The following is a 14,531-nucleotide window of genomic DNA, read 5'->3' on the forward strand; positions in this document are numbered from 1 at the left end:
GACTTTGAACCAAAGTGGGTCGAATTACTTGAAAGACTTCAGCTAACAAATAATGAATGGTGCCAACAAACATATGCCACAAGTGAAATGTGGGCATAAACTTTTATTAGGGGCACTTTTGCTGCAAGAATGAGAACTACACAACGTTGTGAATCCATGAATTCAGCACTAAAAATTTCCTAGAGAAAAATTTATCCCTACATGAATTTGTGACCACCATAGATTTCGCAGTGTCGAAGCTACACCAAAATGAGCGAAAAAATAATTACTTAAGTAAGTGCACAAGACCCAAACTCTCAAATCATGCGAGAATGCATACAACATACTATGAAAAGTGTCGACGGTGAGAACTCGCCAAAGATGTTAGGTTAGAAAAATCAAAGTATATAGCTTATAAATGAAGAACTTAGCAAGAAACTTATAAAATAGTTGCAAAAGAAAATGGACAAACAAACTTGTATTTCTCTTGGTACAAAGTTACAATGATTTTCCAACCCCTTTGCAAATAAGGTGTGCAGCTATTTTTAGAGGGGCTCTAATGGCCCATTGTACATGTGGTCCCAAGGGGACAGGGAGATACTCTGATGCTGTAGCTGATCGTGGTGTAGGTGGTAGTGGTGTTGGAGGAGTGGTGGTTGAATCCAGTACATGTTAGAGACATGTAGGTAACGCTCCTAGCCTTGTACTATGTCTTACCACCATCACTTGTCTGGTACTAATGTCAGGAGCGTGGTAGTGGATTTTTAACCACGTACCATTCTTTAACTTCCACTACTTGTTTGGCATGGATGCCTGGTCCATGCCTTGGTCCTTGGTGACTCGTACGTACCTATATAGAGGCATTTTGATTGTTCTTCTTGTCCCTTTCTTTATCATCCTTATGTATGTATGGTGACAATTTTTCCACTTATACTCATTGGGTGTGCAGAGCGTATGGGTGCCCTCTAAGTAAAAAAAAAGGCATCATGCTTAACACGAAGTGTCCAAGTCACAGGAATGCATATGGAGGATCCTAGCTACTAAGCAATAAAAAAGATACGAGGCAGGATTGTGAGGTATGTAAAGTGTGGTTGGCTGCCCGAGTGACACCTCGACATTGCACGCAAGGTGGGTATCTTGGATGCATGATTGAGGTATGCCTCTATGTGCATATGGATGCAAGGGATTCGCGTGGCGCACAGGCGCAGGGGTCCACAAGGCGCACAGTCGCAGGGGTTTGTGAGGCGCACAAGCGTGCGGGTCCGCGAAGCGCACAGGCGCGCGGGTCTGTGAGGCACACAGGCGCGCGGTCCCAGTGAGGTGCATGTGTGTGGGTGTCCATGAGGCACACAAACGCAAGGTCCCATCGAGGCATATGGGTGCGGGCATCAACGAGGTGCACAGGCATGGGGGTCCACGAGGTGGACAGGTGCGGGGGCTCGTGAGGCACCTGGGCGCGAACTATCATCTTCCTAAGCATGTATCATCTAGGATTCTGTCTCATAAACCAAGCAAACAAGTTCTAAGATAAAACTAATTTCAATTTTAATTTTTATCTTAAAAATTCAGATTACATAAATAATATTCAATCACTTAAAATTTATTAAAAATCATGATTAAGCTCTCAACTTATACAACATATCATTCAACATGTTATCATTGGCTAATTATTGTCAACTTTATTCACACTAACACCCTAAACAAAAACTAAACAAAACATAAAATAAATATAAACCTAACAAAATTTAAACAAACTAAGATATCTACAATGAACAAAGCTTTAAAAACCAAATCCCTTCCCCCTAAACTTAATATAAATATTGTTCCCAATGCATAAATAAAAGAAAAGGAAAAGAAAACTTCCTTGTAATCCAATGCATTGCTCCATTGTAGTGACATTCATTGCTATCCTCCTTAGTGTTTTATATGTCGACATACATTAATAAGTGGTTGTCGCTCATAATAAGCGTCATACAAGACAACTTGAAGGTTTTCATTATGAATGCCCTAAAGCTTGGCTAGATTTGGAATTGATGAGCTCCAGTATTCAACTTGACTTTCTTTGGAAAAATAAGCATGATGTATGCCAAGGAATGATGCTAATGGAGGTGGAGATGGTGGTGGCCAATAAGGATCGTCATATGTGTACTCTTCCATTACCATTAGCTCACTATATTGAGGACTGAGTACTTATTGCATAAAGGGTGATGGTGGATTTAGCATTTCGTCACTACTTTTCTCAAAAAATTCTCTACATCTTGGGTAGAGATAGCATTTGACATTACTATTTTCTCTCTGCTTTCTTTGTTACTTCGGATTGAAGAAGACTCCATTTGATGTTCGAATTTTTCCATTGATAGCTCCATCTCTTTACCACTCCCCAAATTCACATCCTCACTTTGTGCTTTCCCCCTTGAATTTTCCAAATTCATCAAGGATGAAGCTTGACTTTGAATTAAGGTGTCATTTTAAGCCATATACTCCATCGTCAAATCCTCCAATGAACTTGATTGAGCTGCTTGGTGAAGTTTCTCTTCTATAATTACTTATTGAAATTTTTTCCAATTTTCCTCATTTGGTCCTTGAGTGAAAGTGTTAGAAGTTGGCTTCATATTGTTATAATTTCTCTCCCACCCTTGGTTGGTCATTGAACAATTCCAATACCACCATTCATTGTATTCTGCCATGTCTTCCAATATCCAATAGGCTTCATCCACGGATACTTGGTAGAAATTGGTCGTACCATCTCCTCTTTCTACCCATTCTCTTGCTTCGACATTCAACCCATTGAGGAAGTCCTCTATTTGGCACTCTTTGGACAAGCCATGGTATGGGAACCTCATTAGCAAAGCTTTGTATCTCCACCAAGCCTTATATAAAGGATCCAAGTCATGTTGAATAAATATTAATGAGGACTTGCATATGAGACAATGAAAATAAAATAAAAGGGAAAAAATGAAAATAAAATAAAAAATACAAACCAAATTAGAATCAAAATGACTTTATTGATATTAATAAAAACAGTCCTTGACAATGATGCTAAAAACTTGTTGTAAAATTGTACACAAGTATACGCAATCATCACAAGTAATAAAATAGTAAGTAGAGTATCGTTCCCACGATGACTGTTACTAATTACCAAGAATCAATATTTATTTCTAATTGATTTGTCAAATAATTAATATACACTTTGCTAAAACTAAACAAAATAAAATAATAAACTAGAACATTAGAGAACTCAATACTAACATATTAATTCAATGGAATAAGAATTAGGGTTATTAACTTCTTCAACTATCCACCTATGCCTCTCTAATGTGAATTTAAGAATTATTTTCTCTATTGTGATAGTGGATTACAATTGTATATTATATTCTTACTAGAACTTATAACTCTCAACAATAAGCAATTCTCCTACGTCTATGTGGTAAATTAGCATATCGCAGGCATTAAACACATAATCCCTAAGCTATACAAATCATACCAGTACTCTCATCCAATATAAATCTATGATTATTTGACTATAACATATTTATCCTTCACTTCTCAGATCTAAGGTTAAAATCATATAAATCATGCAATTAGTACCAGTTAATCACAAGCATTAAACACAATATAAATAATACACAATATTGATAGAAAATTCATAAAAACTTCATTAGATAATCATAAGGTTTCAAGAAGAATCCATTAACACCCTAAATAAGAAATTAGATCATGCTAAAGAATAGAAAGAGAAGAAAGAGAGAGGAGAGAGAGGAGTGAGAGGAGTAAGTGAGCTCTCTAAAATAATGTAAAACATTCTTTTTATAGTGATAGGGCTATGAAACTATTTTTCTAGATGTTTCCACTTGTTACTTGATAATTCTCCAAAATATATTTATTTGAATTTCAAATCTCTTAACTCTAGCTTGCGTAATATTGTAGCTCAAATATCACAAAGTAAACGTCTGAATTTTACTTGTCTTGTCAAACAAGATTTCGTAGGTCTTTGAATAAGCTTTCTAATACCACTATGAACATATCTTCTCAGATTCAAAATATGTGAGATTTTTTCCAACAATTTAAATTTGAATTCTCCTTTATCTTCCCCAATCAATTCAAATAAATATCTTCTATTGTTTTTCTCTTGATTGAAGATAATATTTCAAATAAATTTTGAAATATTTCTCAAATATCAATTTAACAAATGGCAACCTGAAAAATACAACAACCACTATCATGAAGTATTAAAAAAAATAAGACTAAAAAGTATTAAAAATCTATCCTATCATGAAGGGTGACTCGTAGTCAACCTCATCGTCACCTCCATGCCCCCCAGATGCAGCGATCATCTTGCTTTGAAGGCTTTGGATTTTGGTGTCTAGTTTCCTTCTCCTTTTGTTCAAGGAGTCTCGTACGTTGTTAGGGAGAACCCTTTCTTTGGCTATATCCTCCGGGGGAGCTGCAGGGGTGTGGTTCTTACCTCAGACCCTCTCTAGTTAAGCTTTTCCCTTAAGCCGGGTGGAGCTCTTTTGGAGACAGTCTTGGGTTTGCACCTCCCGTTGGTGGGGTTTGCGCCAGTTTGCAACGTTGGCATAGAATCTTCCTTGCGTCTCAAGCGAGGGGTATCACTAGTGGAGAGTCATGTTTTTCCACCATCCACGGCTATGGTGGTTTCTCCTCGTACATGTTCCCTCTCTTTATGCTTAGAGAGGGGAGCATCAGAGTTTTCGTGTAACAGGCCATTGAGTACCTCTTGCATTTCTCCACGATGGCCTGTAACCTTTGGTTTTTCAAGTGCATGTCACATATTTCATCTTCGTAGCGATGAGTTTATGATCTTGAACTCACTGAGTGTACTCGTGGGTGCTTAACATGTCTCTGTTTGGAGGAAACCAGGTCCTGATGGTTTGGACTTGGAGCCACCTGCGACCATGGCAGAAGGTGAGTTGTACGACCCCTCGTTGGAGTGGTGGCATGTGCTGCAGGGTCCGGTGTAGGATGAATGGTTGGGGATGATACTTCTTCCTCTTTACCATTGTCTCTGGGCAGCTCCGGTGCACCTCTATTCATTGGTAGGAGAGCATCCCTCATGGATGCCCTTAGCTGGGTTCCGTCTAGGTGAACCACCATTTCTTGGAGGTCGTGTAGGCATTTTGAACAACTTGGCATGTTTCCTTACTAAAATTAATGGAAGAACTACTGTTTGCTAGGTTTTCTTCCCACAGACGCTGGCAAAATGTTGAAGGTGAGAACTCGTCAACAATGCTAGGTTGGAAAAATCAAAGTATAAAGCTTACAAATGAAGAACTTTAAGAACTTAGAAAGAAACTTAGAAAATAGTTGCAAAAGAAAATGGAGAAAATAACTTGTATTTCTCTTGGTACAAAGTTACAATGATTTTCCAACCCCTTTGAAAATGGGGTGTGGAGTAATATATAGAGGGGCTCTAATGGCCCATGGTACATATGGTCCCAAAGGGATAGGAAGGTACTTTAACGCTGCAATTGATCGTGGTGTAGGTGGTAGTGGTGTTGGAGGAGTTGTAGTCGGATCAAGTACATGTCAGAGACATGCAGGTAACACTCCTAGCCTTATACTATGTCTTACCACCATCACTTGTCTGGTACGAATCTCAGGAGCGTGGTAGTGGAGTTTTAACCACGTACCATTCTTTAAGGGCCACTACTTATCTGACATGGATGCTTGGTCCGTACATTGGTCCTTGACCTGTACGTACCTATATAGAGGAATTTTGATCGTACTTCTTGTCCCTTTCTTTATCCTCCTTAGGTAAGTATGGTGATAATTTTTCCACTTATACACATTGGGTGTGCGGAGTGTATGGGTGCCCTCTGATTAACAAAAGGCATTGTGCTTTACACGAAGTGTCCAAGTTACAGGAATGCATATGGAGGATCCTGGCTATTAAGCAATAAACAAGATACGAGGATGTAAGGTATGAAAAGTGTGGTTGGCTGCCCGAGTGTCACCTCAACATTGCACACGAGGTGAGTATCTTGGATGCACGACTGAGGCATGCCTATAGGTGCATATGGGTGCAAGGGACTTGCGGCATACACAAGCGTGGGGATCCACGAGGCGCATAAGCGTGGGGATCCATGAGCCGCATTGACGTGGGGGTCCACGCTGTATACAAGTGTAGGGTCCTAGTGAGGCGCATTGGCGGGGGTGTCTGCGAGGCACACAGACGCAAGGTCCCAGTGAGGCACATTGGTGCGGGCATCCGTGAGGTTCACAGGCATGGGGGTCCATGAGGCGCACAGGTGCGAGGGTATGCGAGGCACTTAGGCACGAGGTACCAGCGAGATGCATGGGCGCGAGGTCCTCGCGAGGCGCCTAGGTGCAGTATTCTTCAAGGCACATGGGCACAATGTCCCCGCGATGCGCCTAGGTGCAGCAGTTTATGAGGCTCATGGGCACAAGGTCCCCATGAGGCGCCTAGCTGTAGTGGCCTTGCGTGGCGCACAGGCGTAAAGGTCCTCACGAACTCACTCCTGTGGGACAAGGAGTTCACTTGATTGTGCTAGATGAAGGCCTTGGGGGCAAGATATGCCAGAGGCTCACTTTGCGTAGTCACAAAGACCTATGAGAAACATGGTGTCTCGTGATTATCAAGGAGCTTTGGATACAAGTTATGGTCTTTACTTGGTGTGGAATTTTGGCATCCACAAACAGTGTGGGAAATTTTTATCAAGATACTTGTACCACAAAGTTGTTGTCCAAATTGACATGAAGAATAATTATTTTGTCATTGGTGAGCAAGAAGACGATGAGTGGAAGATCTTCACCATTGGGAAATTCCAACACCCTGAGGTACAATACACAGTTCATTATTCTCAACATAGAAACTCTCTACATTGTAGTTGCATACTGTTTGAAAGTCAATGCTACCTATGTAGACATTTATGGGATACCATGAAAAGATTAAGCATCAAGAGAATCCCAGATTCCATTCTCTAGAGGCGATGGAGCAAAGATGCCAAGCTAAATGTACACCTTCAATTTATCCATGCAACATCACAATAAAAAAATCTTTTTGAGATGGCCATGTATGGATCCCGTAATTTACAAATCGACACCATGAATTTTTATGCTTCCAAATTACCAAATTCGTACTACCACGCCAAGGAAGAAATTGCACGACTCACAGCAAAGTTCAAAGAGGAGTTCAAGTTGAACTCTAATCCAGAAGGCGAGTTACCACAACCAACAAATATAATAGCATCCCCAACATTATTAGAGACCCCAAAATGGTCAGAACCAAGGGCATAGGCAATCCAACTCCACGGGAAGAAGTGAACGGAGAGGGAATCCCACGAAGGCAAAAACATTGTCGCATATGTCAATTGATCAGCCATGACTACTGTAGGTGCCCAGAAAAGGATCAACACAATGCAACTCAGAAGCTAGCAATCCTCATGTTCACCCCGTAATCGACTCACACTTTGATTTCACAGACATGTACGTCCCTGATCCACCAGAGTCAACACAAGAATCATACCACAATGATTTCTTCTATTATTAATTCTTCTCTATACTACTACTGCTTTTTATGCTACAACTCTAAGGACTTCTTCAGTTTGTATTTTCTATATTTCCTTATGTTCAAGTACGTTAGTTAAGAATATTGGTAACTTTGTGGCACATTATAACTTTAGGTCCAAGTTAAATTTATCTTTATTTTTTATAAATAAAAAAATGCTCTGAAATTAATCTTAAAAATGACACTTACACATCCTGATACACCATGCTTCTTATAAAAAATAGTAAATCAAAATAAAAAAATAATTATTATTTACAATTTATTAGTTTACATTTCAAGTTATATACAATCATTTCACCTTAATATATTTTTACTCCAAATTACCTGAATAATAAGTGAACAAAAATTCTTATAAAAAATGTCATCTGCATATGTGTTTTATTCATTTTGTGCATGTTCTCAAAACTCTCACTATGCTTCAACATTCAGCTTGATGTATTCTCAATTGTATTACTCAACGTTCACAATACATGTTATTATATGCTTTCAAAATATTATAAACTCCCATGTAATATCTGCTTGCTCGGTAGGAATAATTTCATAATTTTACCACCATTGGTATTTCAATCATTTTACATATTTATGAGTGTCGATATGTATAGGGCATGACTGAGCATATTAATTTTGAAATTCTTTGGCATGAGTATAATGCCAAGTGAATGATAGGTTCTTATTATTTGAATGGGTGTGATATTATTATTCTTATGAGCACAATAACAATAATGTTAGTGTATTCATGGTAATAGAATGGTCATACAAAGATTATTGTTATTACGAGGACAATAATAACTCTAATATGGTTATGATTGAATTGTGAATATTATTATTATTACGAATAATAATAATAATAATATTGAAGGATAATTTTGAAATTTTGTAACTAGTTGTATTTCTGTATTTTCTCATGGACATGTATGATTGTTATGTTTGAAAAAATAAATTCTTGGGAATCTAGGCATAAGTATATTGCCTAGTGAAATAGTTGGAATAATTATTTTGAATTTATTAGTTGAACATTATATAATGTTATTGTTATTATTGCACATAAATATTAATAATGTTGTGTGATTTTATTTATTATTGTCTAAAATAAGATTATTATTATGGGTAAAATAATAATAATAATAGGCTAATTATATGATGGTATGGTAATATACATAATATAATTAATTTTTTTAGCATATATTTTTATGTGTAGGTTGTTAGGAATAATATGGGAATACATTAGGATTAATGTGTTAGAGAATTCCCTAATTTAGAATAACTATGAAACAAAAGTTTCCATATATTAGGAATCTCGAAATTCTATACCCAGTCTTAGTGAAATGGGTGTAACTGAAGTTGTATGGGTCCAATTTCAAAGAACTGAATACCATTAGAAAGCTTATTAAAATATCTACAACTTTTCGGAAATGGAGTTTTCCCTAAAACGCAAGGAATAAGAGTCAAAATGGGGGCTTAATCTATGGGATATTTTGGGCTGGGAGACTATTTTAGGGTTTTGATTTATAGTAAGAATGTAAAGAAAAAAATTAATATTGGGGATTCATTTTTCCTTGGGGCTGCGAAAATACATAAAGGAAAAAAAGAGAAGAGCTCATTGATCAGTAAAATATGATGCACAAGTATACGCAATCGATTCAAGTAATATAGATAGTAAATAAGAATCGTTCCCACAGAGACTATAACCAAATTACCAATAATTGCTTTTTAATTTCTATTTGGCAAGTAAAATTAAGATGCATAAATCTAACTACAAACACAATTTAAATAATTGTAAACAAAACAATTAATTAAAGGATAAAAATCAATAATAAGAAGACCTAGGGTATTAACTTCATCAACTTTTCATTCTATTAATTATACTAATCAGTTCTAAATCTCTTTCTTCCTATTCTAATAGCAGGATAACAAAAATCGACTCCTATTCTTTTTCAAGATATAAGATCTCAACCTATATGCAAGTTTTCTACATCTCTGTGATAAACTTAAACGCATAGCAGACATTAGGCATAGAAATCTAATTGCTACACAAGCCATACCGGTATTTTCGTTCAATATGTAACCTATGTCTATATAACGATAGCATATTCAATTCGCATCTTTCTAATTTTGAATCAAAATCATAAATCAAGCATATATTGATCAGGAATTTACTAGCATTAAGCAAGCATTATATAAATTAGAATAAAGAAGACGAATCAATAGAACATCATAATAAATTTAAATAGAAATCCAAATGACTACATTAACCCCTAGGTAGAGGATTTAGTTCATATCAGACTTGACTAAAACTAAAAAATAATTGTTCAGAAACATAAAATTCAAAAGCTTGAAGAAGAAATAAAAGTATGAAAGCACAAAAAAAAAAAATCTCATAATCAGAATTGCTCTCAAAATTTCATAATTAAAAATATGACCTCCTTCTAATTAAAACCTAATGTCTCAATTCATACAAAAAAAAAAAAAGCGAATTCCTCTTTTTTTTTTCATAGGCGAGCCGCGACTTGGCCTTTCTTAGGTCGTGGCTCATGTCTTTTTAAAGCTCTTCAAAAGCTGGTTAAGTCTTCATGCGTTGTGGCCCTCTTCACCTAGGTCGCAGCCAGCCTCTTGATGCGCCTCCTGGGTTTGCCTCTGACTCTTCTAGCACCGCGACTCTCTTGACCAAGTCGTAGCTCTAATTCCTCTCAATAGGTTATGCAGGCTCTGGCTTTGCTAGAGTCGCAGCCCTTAAGCCCATGCCGCGACTTTAATTTTATTTTTTTTCTTCATATTTTGACCTTTTGAAATCCTTCCATCGTCAAAAACTTATTGTAACTCATCCTTAATGCCAATTTGAGCCGAACAACAACCAAAAGTTCCATTTTCCCACCATTTCCTCTTCTTTTCACGTTTAGCTCATGATTCAAAGCACTGGCCTACAACAAAGACAAACACAAGCGTAATTTTTCACAAAACAAACACAAAGACACAAGATTGCCACAAAAATACATCCTAAAATGACACTAAAATGGAGTTATCAAACTCCCCAAACTTATTCCTTGCTCGCCCTCGAAAAAAGGACACAAACTCACATGACAAAACTCAGAACCTAAACAACCAACACACTTGAATCAACTCAATAATAATAATTCACGCCTCAAGCTATGATGACTAACACACTTATATAATCTTCGGGAAAATCAACTTATAATCCAGAATTTTAGTCAAAACATTCTTCCAATTTATTTAAGTCCAAACAAAAATAAAAGCTCTCAAAATCATGATTAATAAATAAAATGCATTTGAATCAATTCATGCTCACCAAATTTTTTTCATTACAATCAATTACTATCACTATCTCATAAGCTTGCTATACTTACTAATCTCCACTAATGTAGAAAACATATACACATAAATCAATAGGACTTTCACAGCTTATAATTGAAGGGCTTAGGTAAAGGTAGATGGAAAAGTCATTTAGGCTCACATATACCATAAGCATACAAGCCAAACAAACCAATCTTGTATCAACTTGCAAACCCCAAACACAATCCCAGATTTCCCAATATTTCTTATTTTGAGAGAGAATTCATAAACTTTTTTTTTTATTTCATTTTTTTCTAATGATACTACACTCCCCAAATTTATTTCTTTGTATTTTCAACTATAGTGTAGTTCATTCTCAATATACTTTTTATTTCTTTCTCTCTCAATTTTTCTTCTTTTATTGACACAAATTTCCAAATATAAACCCAATTACAAACCATCCTCCAATCACTTTTCATATGCTCATGATATACACCAAAGGGAAAGGAAAATAACAAAGTTTCAAATAAGTTCAAAATAAGTGTCAAACAACAAAAATATTGGCATTAAGCTCAAAACAGGTAACTAAGGATTCAATAAATCAAGGCTGGCTTGAAAGGCTCAAACGTTCCAAAGAATTGCCTAAATCATCTTCCTAAGGATGCATCATCTAGGATTTCATCTCAAATAGCAAGCAAACAAGTTCTAGGATAACAACATTTTCATAATTTTTTTTTCAACATTCAACAAGCATAAAATCTTTTCAATTACACAAAGTTTATTAAAAATCATGATTAAGCTCTCAATTATTTAAGTGGACCCATGTAAACATGGTAAGAAATATTCAACCAAGCACACGAATTTTTATAGCTTCATTTTCATTCAATTTATACACCACATCATTCAATTATATTATCATTGGCTAATCATTGTCAACTTGATTCAACTAACATTCGAAACAACCTAGACAAAACATAACAAACACAACACAACATGACTAACACAATAACATAATATATGCAAAATAATAAATTCATTCCCCCAAACTTAACCTAAACATTGTCCCCAATGTTTAAATAAAAGCTAAGGAAAAGAAACTTACATGACACCTCAGACTGCTTGAAATGATACAAATTGAGATGGTGAATCGAAAATGGGGAAAGGAAAATTTTGGGTTAACCCATAGTTCATTATGCCTGAACCCAAAGTAGCACTACAACTCAAATTAGTCTTATATTTAATATCAAATAAAAATAAATACTCAAAATACTAAAATTAAAATGTTCATAATCCAAAACTTAAATAAAACTAAAAAAAGTGCAAATAAAAATTGGAATGCCTCCAAATGTGTTGTTGTTAATGTCATTTAGCCGGACGCTGGTTTTCTTTCATATTCCACTTAGATCAAGTCCACCCCTCACATCCTTGAGAGCCATAGTATCATGAGTTGGCCCTCGTTTGTTGTGATTAGAAATTGGTGGAACTTTACCTCGCTCATGTAACATGCGAAGCCTCTCACAAAAGAACATTTTTAAATGATGACGCACTTTTTGCATTCCACTTTTAACCATGGATCTTTTCTTTGAGACTTCCAACTTGTTCTCTCCTTGTTTTACCACTTCAACTTTACAACAAGTTGGAATTTTCGTTGCTTTAAAAACATTAAATATTACCTCCTCATTTTGCACTCACATCTTCAATTCACCCTTTTGTACATTGACTAAAGCCCTACCAATAGCCAATAATGGCCTTCCAAGTAATATTGGAATATTTTACTCTTCCTCCATATCAAGAATGATAAAGACTGTAGGAAAGATGAATTTCTCCACCTTCACCAATACATCCTCAATCACTCCACGAGGATGTTTGACTGATCGATCTGCCATTTGCAAAGACACGATAGTAGGCCGAGCTTCTCCCAAATTCAACTTCTGAAAGATTGATAGAGGCATTAGATTCACACTGGCCCCTGAATCACATAAAGCCTTCATCACCACTGAGCCCCCTATAGAGCATGGTATATTGAAACTACCAGGATCTTTAAGCTTGGGAGTAGTTTCTTTTGAATTATCTCACTGCACTCCTCAGTAAGTGCCACTGTCTCATAGTCCCCCAACTTCCTTTTCTTTGACAAAATTTCTTTCATAAACTTCACATAACTTGGCATTTGTTCAAGTGCCTCAGCAAACGGGATATGGATGTGTAGCTTTCGAAAGATATCCAAAAATTTAGAAAACTGCTTGTCAAGCTTATCCTTTTGAAGCCTCTTAGGATATGGGATCTTTATATGGTGATCTATGCTTATTTCTGGCCGCTTCTCTAAATTCTCAGTAACATTAGACCCACTCACTTCCTTCTCCTCATCAACCACTTTTGGCTCTTTTAACTTCTTGCCACTCCTCAAGGATGTTGCATTGCACTGTTCTTTTAGGTTTACCATAGTAGTGCTTGATAAATTCTCTTAAGCATGGTTTGTCATCAAAGTAGCCAACTGCCCCATTTGAGTCTCTAAACTCCTAATAGATGCCCTTGTTTTTGCCATGAACTGGTTCAGTACATCGGAATGTGCTTCAGGTTGTTTCATATGTGTTGGCTGATATGGTTTTGGCTGTGGAGGTGGGTATTGTAGCAGATTTTGAGGAAAAGGCTATTGTGCAGCTTGATTATTTGTCCATGAGAAATTAGGGTGATTCCTACACCCTTGGTTCTATGAAATCGAAAAGGGGTTAATGGTTGGTCTTTGAAAAATTCCTATAGCTTGGACTTATTCCATAGGTATATCATTTATATCCATGTCAGGACACTGATTTAATGGATGAGCACTCCCACATGCCCCACATAAACTATGAACTTGCATGGTTTGGGCTGACAAGTTGCTCTATTGTAACTGCTTTGTTAAAGCTGCCACTTGCGCTGTAAGAATGGAAATAACATCCAATTTAATCATACCAGCCACCTTCTTTGTTTGTCTGCTTTTAGTTGGCCACTGGTAGTTATTCATTGCCATCTCCTCTAGCGATTCATATGCCTCATTAGCACTCTTGCTCATGAATGCACCACATGTTGCAACATTTATTATGGTACGAAAAGTACCATTCTACCCATTATAAAAATTATGGACTACCATCCACTTCTTTATACCATGACGTGGGCACTTCCTTAACAACTCTTTAAATCTTTCACATGCATCATACAATGATTCCCCTTCTGTCTGGTAGAAATGATTGATTTCCCCTCTCAACTTTGCAGCTTTTGCTGGAGGGAAAAACTTTTCTAAGAACTTCTGAGCTAACTCCTCCCATGTTTTGATAGAATTAGCTTACAGTGAAATTAACTAACTCTTCGCCCGGTCTCGAGAGAGAATGGGAATAATTTGAGTCTAATCGCATCATCACTTACCCCATTCATCTTAAATGTTGCACATAGCTCCAAGAAATTGGCTATGTGCAAATTAGGATCTTTCATGGGCAACCCCCCAAACTGAACAATATACTGCACCATTTGTAATATTGCTGGCTTAGTCTCGAAATTATTTGCAGCAATAGTGGGGTGTCTAATGCATGAATGCACTTCTGTGACAGTAGGAAGTACATAATCTCTAAGCGTCCTTGGTCCTCTTTCCATTGGAACCTCTACAATATTTGGGATATTATTAACATTGTTTGATGCATTTCCTTGATTCTCAGCCATGGAAAAATCCAGCATTCTCTTTATC

The 14,531-nt window shown here is 36.7% G+C and overlaps 1 non-coding gene across 1 annotated transcript; it reads left to right on the top strand.

The window, feature by feature from the left end:
• Positions 1 to 13,953: 13,953 nt before the first annotated feature.
• LOC133833249 (small nucleolar RNA R71) lies at positions 13,954 to 14,060 on the top strand. Its single transcript, XR_009892642.1, has one exon. It is a non-coding gene; the product is annotated as a small nucleolar RNA R71 (small nucleolar RNA).
• Positions 14,061 to 14,531: the final 471 nt, after the last annotated feature.

Source organism: Humulus lupulus, chromosome 4 (assembly GCF_963169125.1).
Source record: "Humulus lupulus chromosome 4, drHumLupu1.1, whole genome shotgun sequence".
Classification (NCBI taxonomy): domain Eukaryota; kingdom Viridiplantae; phylum Streptophyta; class Magnoliopsida; order Rosales; family Cannabaceae; genus Humulus; species Humulus lupulus.